We start from the raw sequence: 14,984 nt of genomic DNA on the forward strand, positions 1-14,984 counted from the left end.
GTGCGCTCCTCCATCAGCGCGCCCTCGGCTTGCCTCTGCGCTCCGGAGCCGCGCCCTGCCCTGCCCTGCCCGCCCCTCAGGCGCGCCACCGCCCGGGTCCCCGAAGGCCCAGAGGGGCCGCGATTGGCTCACGTGGGCCAGCGAGACGAGGCGAGGCTCTTTTCCTTCCCTGGTTCTTGTGTGGCGACTCGCGAGGGGCTTCGCTGGAAACTGCAGCAGCTGCCGCCGCCGACGTCGCTTTCTCTCCAGCGACAGAGTACCTGGAGGGACCAGAAAGTAACCCCCCCCCCGCCCCCCCAGTAAGAGGAGAAAGCGAGGGACCTGCAGCTTCACGTGCGGCGGGGTTGCCAAGTCCACCTGCGGGGCATGGGGGCAAGTAAGTAGTTTTCCGGGGCTCTTTTGTGCGGGAAAAGAGTTTGGCACTAGGCGCGCCAGCTTTGCTGCTTCTGGAGAAGAAGCTGTCGGCTCAGCTCAGGCGCCCGCCTGAGCTGCAGCGTCCTTTGGGCGCTCCCGTGGCCGTTTGGGAATGAACGCGTGTCTAAGCAGCCGTGAGGACAAGGCTGGGCTTGTCATGGGCCCCTTCCGCATGTGCAGAATAACGCACTTTCAATCCACTTGGCAGCTGGATTTTACTGTGCGGAATAGCAAAACCCACTTGCAAACAGTTGTGTAAGTGGATTAAAAGTGCGTTATTCTGCATGTGCGGAAAGGGCCAAAGTTCCACATTTGACTGATAGTCCAAGTTGATCCAGTGGGCAGCACGGGGGTGGGGGCAGTGGGGAGAGAGAGAGAACGGGATGCCCTGCCTGGTCCCTCCATCACTCCACTTTGAAAGTTTCCGAAAAGGTTTCCTGTTTGGGATTGACCTGCCTCTGCCTGCTTGCTCCTTCCCTGGTAGTTGAGAGTGGGTGCGGGGGAGGACAGTGTGGACTGACTTTGGATTCTGTGAAGTAGAAACACTGAAAGTTTTCAAGAATTCATTTTTGTTCAGGTACCTATCATGTCACATCCAATTTGGTATACTAGGGGTAGGGAGAGGCTGGCTGTGCGCTCTCATCCTGCCTTCCTCTTTGGTTGCTAAGCGCTGGAGACCAGGTTTCCTGTAAGACCTGGTGACATAGGCAAAAAACGATAGCAACGCATGAGAGAAAGAGAGAGAGAGAAAGAAGGCGGGGCTTAACCTCCTTCCATCTCTCTGTCTCTCTGTCTCTCTGTCTCTCTCTCTCTCTCTCTCTCTCTCTCTCTCTGCCACCTGTCTTTGCCAGTGAGTTACAAGTGGGAAATGCAATTTCTTTATTTCAAATGGTAGTTGCAACATTGCACAGGTGTGGATGTCAGGCAACAGTCTTTGCTGTCCCCTTCCTCTGTCTTGCTCAAGGGGATTGCTTAGCTTTGGAAGGAGAGTTCTGATAAACTGGAAAAAACCCCCATGCTTACTGTTTTGCACTCACAATTTTGTCCTACTCCAGAAGTGTTTTGTTTCTGCTGTGCTAAGTTTTTCTCTTTTTTTGATAGCTTTTCTTCGGTGCTGTGTTCGTTGTGATGTTAACATTCATGCACGCTACCTGTTCCTTAGTCGTTCAGATAACTTTAGATATCTGTCGTTGTTCACTGTTGTTCAGTGTGTGCATGTGGGGTGGAGGGACTGCTGTACCTATTGAAAACCCTGCCTCTTCCACACAAACATGCCCAAAATCCGTGTATCCAGTAGAAGAAGAAGAAGAGTTTGGATTTATATCCCTCCTTTCTCTCCTGTAGGAGACTCAAAGGGGCTTACAATCTTCTTGCCCTCCCCCCCTCACAACAAACACCCTGTGAGGTAGGTGGGGCTGAGAGAGCTCCGAGAAGCTGTGACTAGCCCAAGGTCACCCAGCTGGCGTGTGTGGGAGTGCACAGGCTAATCTGAATTCCCCAGATAAGCCTCCACAGCTCAGGCGGCAGAGCTGGGAATCAAACCTGGTTCCTCCAGATTAGATACACGAGCTCTTAACTCCTACGCCACTTCTGCTCCAGTAGATTGTATATGTGTCATAGTGCCCCTAAGCAAACATTTCACTGCACATTAAGAGTAGCAGGGTGTTAGGGCCTGCCTCCACAATAGAACCCCCCCCACACACACACACACACACACTTCAAGGGGAAGATCTGCTCATCTGTAATACAATACTTACTGATCATATTACAGTTACATCTTTTCAGAATTTTATCAGCAAATTGGTTGGATTGATTTCTCAAGCTTAAGAATTCTTTCGTTGTGATGCATGAGGCATATGTTACAGCATCCTTAAAATTAAGTTTAGTCCTAATGGAATAAAAACCGCAGTCCAATTTATGCTTGCTTAATATGAGCAAGCATGCCCAGATTCAGAGTACAGACGCAGTTTTAGCTGTCATTTTTGTTAAATTGCTTTAAGGAGCTCATGACAACATGCGGAATCTCTCCTCCTCTGTTTTGCATTCACAATAATCTTGCAAGGTGGGTCATTCTGGTGAGCTTCATGGCTTTTGGATTCAAACCTGGGCTTCCTCTGTTCCAAAAGAACACTTCTGCATAGTGACGATTATAATTACTGTTATGTTCTGTCAAATTGCAATCCATTTATGGTGACTCCCTGAATTTTACCTCATGGGGTTTTCAAGGCAAGTGGAAGTGGTTTGCCATTATCTTCCTCGGCAAACCATTTCTCCTCTGTACCCTTGGTAATCTCTCATTGGAGTACTGACCATGACTGAGCCTTCTTAATTTCCAGGTTCTCACTATACTCCTTTCCACAACAAGATGGCCGTCAATTTGTATATTAATTCTCCATTTCATGGACCTTCTTTGTAGTAGAATGCTTCACAGGGGTCCTAGTGCCTACCTGGTTCTTCTCAAAACTCCTGAAGACACACCTAAAAGCACTTCAACATCATCGGTCCCCTTTTCATTTTTATCCTCACAAGGATGCATGGACAGAGTAATTGACTCAGGGTTCACCAGAAAGCTTCCATTGGCAGAGTTGGGATTTAAACCCTAGTTCAGGGGTCCTACACATGATCCCCCTTTATTGGCACCAACCAAGGGTTTTTAGAAAGTGGGCCTGGGTGTTGCTTCTGATTGGCCATTGGACATCTGATCGGCCATGCAGATTTTTAGAAAGTTTTTTCAGCAGCAGATACCACCCACAGCACAAGAATCTTCATTGCATTACTGCGCGTGAATATGGAAAAACGTTTTAAAACAAAATGTTCTTTTTAAAAGGCAGACCGTTGAACACAGCTTCTTTCCGCTGTGTTCTGAATAGTTACTATTCTGTGTTCTGAATATTCTGTGTTTTAAATAGTTACTATTCTGTGTTCTGAATATTCTGTGTTCTGAATAGTTACTATTCAGACATACAGGGCAATTCCGCACTCGAGTAAAATAGGTTCGACCCAGTTCCCTGAGAAGGGTACTAACCTAGGTCGAAGCCATTGTTGCTCCCCACTGCAACCAGCTTGATCCCAGCTTGGAGGGCGGAATCATCCTGTGCCTCTTCGCCGCTCCATTCCGATTGGCTACTGTTCTACGGCCATGTTCTGTCTATCCCCACACACGTTATTTAAAAAACTGCCACAGGAATGGAGGGACGAAGGTGGCGTTTTTTGATTGGCCGCTTACATTGGGTGCCTTGGCAGAGTATGCGCCAGCTTATTACGAGCAGCGCAGGCCATCGTTTCGAACGCAAGAAAGAAGAGGGGGAAAAATTAGGTGCGATTTTCGCCGCGGCGGTTCTCCAGCTGTACGTATGCCCGAAACACTCAGCTGTGATTGGCTGAATGGGAGACTCCTGGCACCAGAGATTCCGCACTTTACTGGAATTGAGCTGAGTTCGAGCGTGGTTCCCTGAAAAAGTAGTAGTTCCCAACTGGAGTTGGAAATTTGACCGTTACACGGGGTGAAGCTGGTTCAAAACCATGCTGATCCCAGTGGTTGTGCGGAGCACTTAGGTTGAACGCAGCTCGAATGTAGGTCGATAATGCAAGTGCTTAATCGACCATAGAGTTATGTGTCTCAGTTCCTGACATTTTGTGGTTCTTGCTTTCCTGCAGCAGCCATCTTGTCCTTGCCAAAAGGTTTGGGTCCTGTTCTAACTCAGCACTGACTGCTACCCTACACATCTGACAAAAATATACGCGAGCATCTTGTCAGGGGACCACACAGATCTCTAAATAGAGGGCCTCGCCTTTGCTTGCTGAGTTTTTTTTTGGGGGGGGGGGTTCATCAACTAAAGACATTTTTCAATTCAGACAAAACTTACAGCCGTGGTTCATCTTAACTACAGTTTGTGAAACTAGGATTCAGTTCACAGGTGGCCATTTGGTTTTTGGTTTGCCTAACAAATGCTGATATCTTTGGTCAGAGAGATGTCTAGGTAGAGGCAGGGAAAGGGGAACCATCCACTCTCTGGGTTTCCCCTGGCTTATCCAAATCTGGTTTGATATAATTGATTTGGAATGATTGCGGTCAAAGCACATTTGCCTGCTATGGGCAGGGGGTGGGTGGAGATGTGCACTTTTTTAAAAGATCCCCCCTACACTGGTGCCTTTTTCTTGTCTGAACTGCTACCCCCATCCCCCCCCCCCCACTACTCCCACTGGAGGACATTTTTTGGAATTCAAAGGAACCAAGAGATCCTGTCAATAGATCATTATAATGTCATTACACAGGCGTAATAAGTGTTGAGTTTTGTTGTGTGGTGCCGGGGGGGGGGTAATGGCAGCCTTAGGGGGGCAGTGATTGAACAAGGAGAGTGTGGGGGGAACAGTCCTGTGATTGCTTCATTGAAACAGCAAATGCCTCTTCGTTTGTAGCAAACGCATGAACTACATGGAGAATTGTCACCGTGTGGAAATTGCCTACCTGTGGTTAATTAGCTGACTTTGAGCCATGGTTTCAGACCTTAATTTAACATCCCTTAGCTTATTTATTTACTCCATTTATACCTTGAATATCTCCCCTATGAGGACTCAAAGCATCTTACATTGTTCTTCTCTCCTCCATTTTTTATCCCCACAACAACCCTGTGAGGTTGTCAGGCTGAGAGTGTGCGACTTGCCCAAAGACACCCAGGGAGTTTCCTTTGCAGAGTGGGGATTCAAACCCCATTCAACAGTCTAAGCAGGACATTGCACAGACTCCCAAATAACCATACTTTCTGAAGGGTCCAGATTCGGACAACCACTGTAAGTATACTTAGTTTAGGTAGTTAATGTGATCATCCAAATCACAAAGTGTGGTGAGTTGAGAGCCAGTGCAGTGTCCTGGAATTGTGCCCTAGTGGAATTGTTATGATATGGGAAACTAGCGCAGAGTCTGTCATGCTTAATAACCTCACAGCAACCACCTTTATCAGTTGATAAGCTCTTGTGACAAGTTACAGTGCTGTCCCATGCTGAATTCCTCCAGTTCAAGTTCAAGGAATTCCTCCTTGAAGAGTTTGGATTTATACCCCACTTTTCTCAACCATAAGGAGGCTCAAAGTGGCTTACAAATTCCTTCCCTTCCTCTTCCCACAACAGACACCTTGTGAGGTAGGTGGAGCTGAGGGAGTTCTGAACAAGCTGTGACTAGCCCAAGGTCACGCAGCAGGTTTCATGTGGAGGAGCAGGGAAACAAATCCAGTTCATCGAATAAGAGTGTGCCACTCATGTGGAGGAGTGGAGAAGCAAGCCGAGTTCTCCAGATAAGAGTCCACCTGTTCCAGATAAGAGTGCACCTGCTCTTACACTGTACTGGGATTGTACTGTTAGTGACTTAAAATTACAAAAAGGTCTTTGATTTCTTGAACAAGCATGGTTGTTAAAACAATTAGAATCTACCGTCTTCAGATAAACAAAGCCTTTTTACTGTCCAAAAGCATTTGCCAAAATCTTTGATTTTCCATTACAGGATTGTCTCTGCTTAAGACACAAGAGAACAATTCTGAAATGAATAGATTTATGTTTGGCTTTTGCTATACATATGTACGGACACCAAGCAAAATGCTTTATTGAAAAGCAATGCCAGAATCAGAAGTCACATGAGACTTGTACCATGACCTGAAGATAACTTCAGTATTTGGGTGGGGTGTGTGTGTGGGTGCTAATTACAATGACTTTCTAAAACAGGGAAGTTTCAAAAACAGATTTTTATATTTTGTGACTATCAATGGGGTAGTATGCAAGGGAAGGGGAGGGTGGGGTGGTATGCAAGGGAGGGGAGGGGGCCCAGCATCTGGACATGGCCCAGCCACCCTAGTGGAGGGAGGGGAGGGGTGGCATGCAAGGGAGGGGAGGGAGGAGGCCCGGCATCTGAACATGGCCCACTCACGCTAGTGGAGGGAGGGGAGAGAGGGGGAGGGGTGGCATGCATGGGAGGGGAGGGAGGGTTTACTAACTTCCAGGTAAGGCCAAGGAGTGGGAGAAGCTGATTTTAAAGCTGATTTTCCAGGCTGCTCAGATCAATTCCCCTGGAGGAAATGGCTGCTTCAGAAGACAGACTCTGTGGCATTAAATCCACACTGAGCTCCCTCCCCTCCCCAAACTCCACCCTTCTCAAATACTACCCCCCAAATCTCCAGGGATTTACCAAACTTCATTTGGCAATCATAGTATAAACAGCCCTTTGAATTCTAATGTCAGTAAGAACATAACAAATGCCATGCTGGATCATACCAGGGCCATCAAGTCCAGCTGTCTGTTCACACAGTGGCCAAACAGGTGTTTCCAGTAAACCCACAAATAAGACAACTGCAGCAGCATTATCCCATCAATGTAGCACAACAACTAACATAATAGGCCTGTTGCTCTTCTGATGCAGGAGACAATAGGTATGTCTCATGACTGGTATACATTTAGCCAAGTAGCCATGGATACTCCTAACCTCCATGGAGCAGCAGTGGCATAGGAGGTTAAGACCTCATGTATCTAATCTGAAGGAACCGGGTTTGATTCCCAGCTCTGCCGCCTGAGCTGTGGAGGCTTATCTGGGGGAATTCAGATTAGCTCGTACACTCCCACACACGCCAGCTGGGTGACCTTGGGCGAGTCACAGCTTCTCGGAGCTCTCTCAGCCCCACCTACCTCACAAGGTGTTTGTTGTGAGGGGGGAAGGGCAAGAAGATTGTAAGCCCCTTTGAGTCTCCTACAGGAGAGAAAAGCTGCTTTCTGTCTACTCTTTCCACCCTGTGCATAATTTTTAGACCTCTACCATGTCCCCCCAATCCACCTTTTTTCTAAACTGAACATTCCTAAACATTTTAAATTCTGCTTATTGGGCAGTTATTCTAGCCCTTGATCATTTTAGTTGCTCTTTTCTGGACCTTCTCAAATTCTGCAGTTTCCTTTTTTAGGTGTGGTGACCAGATTTACACCCCTCTTTCTCTCCTGTAAGAAGTCTCAAAGCAATCATATTTCTCTCCTGTAAGAAGTCTCAAAGTTCACATACTCCTTCCCTTCCTCTCCCCACAACAGACACCTTGTGAGGTAGGTGGGGCTGAGAGAGTCCTAAGGGAACTGAGACTTGCTCTTGGTCACCCAGCAGAGTTCATGTGAAGGAACAGGGTAACAGATACAGTTCACCAGATTAGAGTCCACTGCTCATGTGGAGGAGTGGGGAATCAAACCTGGTTCTCCAAATTAGGGTCCACTTGCTCTTAACTATTACACCATGCTGGCTTCCAAATATCTAAAAATACACCCATGTGCTATTGTCAACTATATGCCATACATTAGAAGATTGATAAATTCATAATATCTTCAATCTGTTGGATTGCTGGAGGTGGGCATTTATTTCTCCAGTGTAGTAATATAAACCTTTTAGCAACAGTAAAGGTATGTATGGTCCATTTTCCTTTACCATCATTTAGTCTGCAGGGGAGAGGTGAATACTTTAAAAGTATCTAAGGATCTTCAAATATCATAAATATTCTAGTATATTGATACAGGTAATTACTTTCTCCCCCAAAGACTGAATAATTGGATAGGCCCAAAGCATATGTTTAAGAGATGTGTCCTGTAAATTACAATGCCAGCAATTAGACACTTTACTTAGAATTTTATTAAAAAGATAATGTGATGTCCAGTATTGTAGTTTCAGGTTGTTCCAGTTTTATCTATTGCCTTGCCACACCACTATATATGTATATACGTATATATAAATATGTATACACACACACAATACTGGACACCACTTTATCTTTTTAATAAAATTCTAAGTAAAGTGTCTAATTGTTGGCACTGTAATTTATACACACACACACACTATATACATATACGTTATATAAGTGTATAAATACATATATACACACCCATACACATATACATACAATACACACACACACATTATGTATATACATATATATACATACACATAAACACATATACATATATACACATATACACACACATACAAACACACACACATATTATATATATAAAATTCAAAAACCAGTAGGTAAATATTTCACTCTCCCATTTGCTGTTACTTAGGATTCATCCAGAAATATGATTGCATTTCTCAATACTTGAATAGAGACTACCCATTGCTTACTATAGGGTAGTGGTGGCGAACCTATGGCACTCCAGGTGTTCATGGACTACAATTTCCAGCAACCCCTGCCAGCATGGCCAATTGGAGTGCCATAGGTTCACCACCACTGATGGTAATCAGTTGCCAATACTACAGAGACTGTTTGGTGTTATTGTGAAATATTACTGTACTGGCAATGAACTCCCATCACCCAGTTACTTCACACTGTGTCATGGAGAGAAACACCTATTACCAGGACTTGCCTCTGAAGATTCCAGCCATAGATGTGGCCAACATGTTAGGAGCAAAAAGTACCAGCCCACAGCCACAAAGCCCGGAAAACCCACAACAGCCAGTGCTTTGAGACTCCTCATAGTAGAGAAAAGTGTTGTACATTTTAAATGGTGCCCTGAATCTTGATGAGAAAGGCAGACTCGCAATGTTGTGATATAATAAAATCAGCAACGCCACTGGGTGTACTTTTGCAGTCAGTATCATCTTCATTCTGTAACTGCTCCTCTGGTTGGCACTTCTATTTATTTAAACTTTTAAAGAGCTGCCTTAAATGTTAAAGCTTTGCATTATAGATAGCTGATGCAGTCAGATGCTACAGCATGAAATACTGGGGCTTAGCTCAGCCTTAATGTTTGTTACAGACAGTTTTATTTGTATACATTGATTCATTTAGAAGTGACCTTTCTCTTGTGCTCCCTCCTGCATTCCCAGGAAAACAGCATTTCTAGATCATACATACAGAGGGACCGGGTACAGAATGGAGCATATTTGCCCAGGGGTTGTAGAATGGAAAACAAAAAGTATCCAGAGCTTTCTTTCAGTGTTTGACCTTTACCGGGAAAACCTTTGGGAGGATGATTGGTTTCCACATGTGAAATGGCTAAATATGCTTCCTTCCATAGAAACAAATTCCAGAGGGGTAGGTGAATTTGTTGTATTGAAAACTTTCATGAGGTTGCTGGATTTGTCAAGATTTCTCAGATTTCCTGAGGAATGATCCTCTGCTTATCATCTTTTGTACATGCTTGAATGGCATAAATGTTGTAGGTTTTTTAATGGCTATGAAATGCTGGCTTCTTACATTTATGTATGATTTGCAATAGTTGTTCTAATGATAACTGGATTCTTGGATGTTCCTTTTTCTGATCCCTACAGACTTCGTAAAGTCTTTCAGTGCATTTTGAACAGAATTAATTCCCAAACATGTCATTGACAGAGTAATCCTAAAACTGGTGCAGGTTATGCTGGAGTGATTCCCAAGTATGCATATTCTCTCATGGGAGAAGAAGTAGCTGTCTTCTCCCGTGAGAGAATATGCATGTATAGAAAGATTTAGCACCATAGAGCCAAGAATATAGCCACTGGAATCAGTAGCAATTATTCCAGCACCCACCAATCACAGATTAACATAAAACAACACCCTCTGTTGTCCATATGAGGAGGTAGCCAACCAACACTCACCAATGCCAGCACACTTCTGACATCAGGCAAAACAAATCCAGTGCAGGGTTCAAAGGAAACAGCCAAGGGTCAAAACACAGGTCAGGTGGTCCAGAGTCACTGAATCCAGAAAGAGCTGTCTGTCAGCAGGTGTGGCAGAAAGACACAGTCTTTCAACGAAGTTGCTCCTACGACATTAGCTGTCCCATGCCTTTCTTTCCTGCTGCCTAGTCCTGGTCCTGCAAAGACTCAGAGTGTTCTTTGTGGCATCTCTGAGCTTCCAGCCTCACATTGTGCTTTTCAGGTTGTAATTCCTGATGGACACAGATTCGAAGTTGCCTGAACGGTTCAGGTGATCTGGATGAGCTCTCAGTTCTGGCCTCTGTAGCTTGAAGTGCTTTTGCCAAGCATCCTGTCCTCCAGCTCTCAGCTAGTCTGTGGGCCAGTTTCATTTCCCTCCTGCGAGGTTTCTGGTTGCTCTTGGAGATAACCCAGCAGGGGCTCTGGTGAAGCTGGGTCATTCTGCCAGTACTCATCCTCAGAGGGTTCCTCGCTGACTGAACCAAGGCCCATGACATCAGGCTTCATGTGAGGGAGTAGGGAATCAAACCCGGTTCTCCAGATTAGAGTCTGCCACTCTTAACGACTATGCCATGCTCACTCTCTTGGGTTCATTCCGCATGGGCCAAAAACAGCGGTATGAAAATGGTGTGAAAGCAGTATAAAACTTTTTACACCATTTAAAACCCTTTAAAACCATTTTCACACCGTTTTCACACTGCTGTTTTTGGCCCATGCGGAATTAGCCTTGGGCCCATGCAGCACAGTTTATGGGCAGGAACTTACTTTTTAAAAAGGTGGGCAATCCCAGAGCAAATCTGGGGGTGCCCATCCCATTTAGTTGGTGCCTCTGTCTGTGGTTTTTGCTGGGACTGCATCCAGGGGCTCAAATCAATGCAGAGGCTTCAAGTCACCCCAAAACGTGGTGGTATTTACTGTGCCCCCATTGACAAAAGATGATTTCTGCATGACATGCTGACACTTCACTGGCATCATGCTGAAATTGTGCCGTCATAAAGCAAGGGGTCCCCTACTTTCCGTACTGTGCATTCTTATTCTGTTCCTCTTGTGAGGGAGACACTGTGACCAGGGCAAACTCTACCACATTACAAGTAGTCGAGGGATTAGTATCTGATAAATAGACGAATTTGCCTGTATCAGATTGGAGACTTTGACTTATAAATAATTTATCTAAGAATTTAAGCCTCAGTTCCAAATATAAAGGGCAGGATAAAATATATTGGGACTCTGAAGGAGGAAGAGTTGTTGAGTCAGTATGTGATTTGTACTTGTAGTGCTGTGAGAATACTTGCTAGCACCGCAGTTGGAGGCAGAGATCCTCCTTCATTGCCTAGCAGTGTGGGGTGCACTTTACTAGGATCTTCCAGTTGCAAGAATGGCAGAGGCATAGCTCCAAGTGGGGGGGGGGGGGCTGCGACGCACTAGGCACGCTCCCCTATGGGGGTGTAGCAAGGGTGTTCCAGGGGTGTGGTGGGGGCATTCCAGGGCGGGACGAGGGCGGAGGACACACCAGGCGCTTTCCCCCCTTGCTACATCTCTGAAGAATGGGTCCTTTTATTTGGTATTTGTGATTTGAAACTGGGTACCTGTAAGGGTTTAGAGCAGAGTGTTGTTAGTAATATGCCACAATGTTTATTGTTTCCCTGGACTATTTGTGCAAATTTCCCTTTCTCTGGAGTTCCTGTCACCTAAGTCCACCCCATCATGTGTGTTATAAGTGTGCACAATATGAAACCCCATGTCATGTGTCCTGACAGCTGAAATGTATTTCTTGGCTAAGGTTTCAGTGTTTCAGGAAACTGTGATTAGCTGCAGCTAATTAACAGCTAATTAACATTAAAGTTAAGGGAAAAATAGGTTGCATGTGGCAATGTATACGTGGCAGAGGACATGGGGTGGATCTAGCCATCCTCCAGGAAGCTTCGCTCCAACCGAAGGAGCCTTTCTTCAGCATATGTGGCTCTTCAAGAGCAAATTACATTGGAGAAAGGCTCCTTAGATCTGAAGGAAGTCTTCAAACTTTTGGCAAAGAAAATTATAGCTGTAACAGACTTGGGTCGATTCCCCACTCACCATTAGATGCGCGCTCCTTGCGGGAAATATCCCGGGGCCCTGTAGCACTCCTCACAACACCAGCGGTGACAACGAAGCCACCCCGATTCTGCCGCTCTTTCACCCCCCCCAGCGCACATCATTTCAGATCCTGGTCGGAAGTGCACCTTTTTCAAAACCACATGTGGGGCAGTGGGGAAGTCCGGGGGGTGACTCCGGGCTGGTTTCTCACCACTGATAGTGACATGGAGCCTTCTGTCCAATCAGGCCATGGTGGGGTGTGCGCGATGTGCGCGCAGCCTGTTTCTTTTTTACATTTTGAACACCAAAAATCAATGTCTGTTCAAATAGATGTGGATTCATCAGCAAAGCTATATATTATAATGGTGAATCTGCGCATGCTTATGCAGACGTTGATTCGTCGTTTTGAAAATTAAAAAATCCCTGCCCCAGCACAACGTAGCAGCCAATCAGGGTAGCCCCTGAGCAGATCAGTGGGGAGTCCTGTGTGGCTGCTGCGTGGCTGCCGCGTTTATTGGACCAAGGGGGCAGAAGCTGTGGTGGGGACCATGAAACCGCACTCAAAAGGTCCCAATGCAAACCAAAACGGTGCGTATCGACCTCCATTTTTGAAGTGGGGAATCGACCTTGGAGAACAATCCTAAGCAGTTACAGTCTTAAGATGGTACAGTCCTAAGAGCACTGTCTTTAGCATAAGACCCATTGAATAGGCCTGATTAGGATTCAGAGTTGAGTTCTCTCCAAGTCCAAGGAAGTCAGTAGGCTCCCTCCGCCCATCAAGTTCAGCTGATTTATGGTAACCCCATAGGGTTTTCAAGGAAAGAAAGCTTCAGAAGTGGTTTGCCATTGCCTGCCTCTGTGTCGCCATGGTGTTCTGTGGAGGTCTCCTGTTCAAATGCTAACCATTGACTGCCCCTAGGTCACCCAATGTGTGACTGCTCCAGGGTCTCCCAATAAGGTTTCATGGTGCAAGTGTGGATTTGAGCTTGGGTTTTCCCAGTCCTAATCCTACTTCTTAACCTACCCAGTGGTGGCGAACCTTTGGCAATTGGCTGATGGGAATTGTAGTCCATAACAGCTGGAGTGCCAAAGGTTCGCCACCACGGTACTAGACCATTCTGGATCTCTTTGTGGGCTTAGAAGGGTATATCTGCATAGGTCTGTTTTGTAAATCACTCATAACACTTCTACTCTCAAATGCTGAAAAAATATAAAATGATGTTGAAGTTGTCTTACAATGGCATTACTTTTAATTTAAAAGCTGTTAAAATGTTAGAATTGTTAACATTAAAGTTAAGGGGAAAATAGTGAAACCTGTCAGTAATTACAGACTCGTTGTTGATGTCTGAACTGTTCTCCTGGTATCACAGACATATTTTTTCTACACTTTCTTACAGATACTTATAAATCATTGATAGCAAGAGCAGAAGCGGGTTTTTGATGGGACAGGGGAAAAGAGTTGAACATCTTTCCTGTCAGTTCTGCCTCTTGAAACTGCAACCTCTGTGGAAAGCCAGTATAGTGTACCATTTAGGAGCATTAGACCATTTAGGAGTGTGGCAGCCCAATCCAGAGGGGGATAGAATCCCATTCTGGAGCCTGCACATCCCTGGGCCAGCATCCCTGCGCATCCCTGTGCCAGGGCGAATGCACCTGTGGAGGGGGTACTTACCCCGGTGGCTGGGCGCTGCGTTACTCCACAGCACCTGACCCAGAAACTGCCACTGTTGCACAGCCCCGGCAGTACAAAATGCTGCGTGGTGTGGCTCTGTGTGTGGGGGGAGGGCGTGAAGCTGACCTTAGTCGGCAGGAAGGTTTTCAGGTCATTTTTCTTTTTACTTTTCTGGGCTCCTGGTGCCATGGGAAAGCACTTTGGAGGGGACAGGAGAGTGCCAGAGCAGTACCACACCGCCCTCTAGCCCATTCTGGATTGGGCTGTTTGTTGGAAAAAGCAATGAGGCCTAATGTACATAGAATGTTTACTGTCTGTGGAGGGAGCGGGTTGTTTGCTTGAATGTTCACTCCAGAACTAGCTCCTTCCCTCTTGTGCCACTACTACTGTCAGTGAGTGCCGTATTCTCCTCAGAAAAAGATGTAAACTGCCTCTCTGTGTACTGTTTTACTGTTGTATTTCTGTAATGTTATAAAGTAACATTTGTTATTATTCTTCAAAAGAAACACTGTTTAATCCCTCTCTAACACTGTCAGACTAAGATCTTGGAGATCCTGGCTCAAATCTACTCTTTGTCACCGAAGCTTTCTGGATGACTTTGGGCCAGTCACACACACGCAACCTACACACATGCGTTGTTTTTATGATAAAATGAAGGGAGGAGAATTATGTTGTCAGACTCTTTGGGTCCCCACTGGGAAGAACAGTGCTGCATAAATAAAACATTGATTAAAAACAAGTCTCAGTGAAAATAATCTCAGGACACAAGTAGACTATATGGTAGCCCAGGGATACCTCAGAAATTTTACCTCAGGAAGTCTCTTGCTTTAAAAATGCCACAGGGGCCCAATCCTGTTCAGAATGGCAGTATGGTAGAGGAGGGGCTGCTGTCAAGACCAAATGCCAGATTGCAAAAAAAACCTCAGAGAATTGGGAGGTAGGAACCTCTCCTCCCCCTGTGCTGTGTTCCTAAACAGGATTGGGTCCCTTGGCATTTTTAAAGGATGATAATTCCTGCAGTAAAATGGCTGTAGCGTCACTGGCTTTTCCTCACAAATGTTACATCACGGCATTGTTCCTTCAGAATTTAGCATGTAGTTCCGTCATCACTACTTGAGCATCTAGTACCTAATCAAATTGAACAGCCTCTCTTCATGAGCACAACATCCTCTT

The 14,984-nt window shown here is 45.7% G+C and overlaps 1 protein-coding gene across 1 annotated transcript in view; it reads left to right on the top strand.

Annotated features, from left to right (window-relative positions):
- Window positions 1-305: 305 nt before the first annotated feature.
- Window positions 306-14,984, top strand: part of LOC125426017 (sodium channel protein type 2 subunit alpha-like) — a 128,398-nt gene continuing 113,719 nt past the window's right edge. The window contains 1 exon segment of the mRNA XM_048484041.1: window positions 306-376. The gene's annotated coding sequence lies outside the window, so the exon portion shown is untranslated.

Source organism: Sphaerodactylus townsendi, linkage group LG02 (assembly GCF_021028975.2).
Source record: "Sphaerodactylus townsendi isolate TG3544 linkage group LG02, MPM_Stown_v2.3, whole genome shotgun sequence".
Lineage (NCBI taxonomy): Eukaryota > Metazoa > Chordata > Lepidosauria > Squamata > Sphaerodactylidae > Sphaerodactylus > Sphaerodactylus townsendi.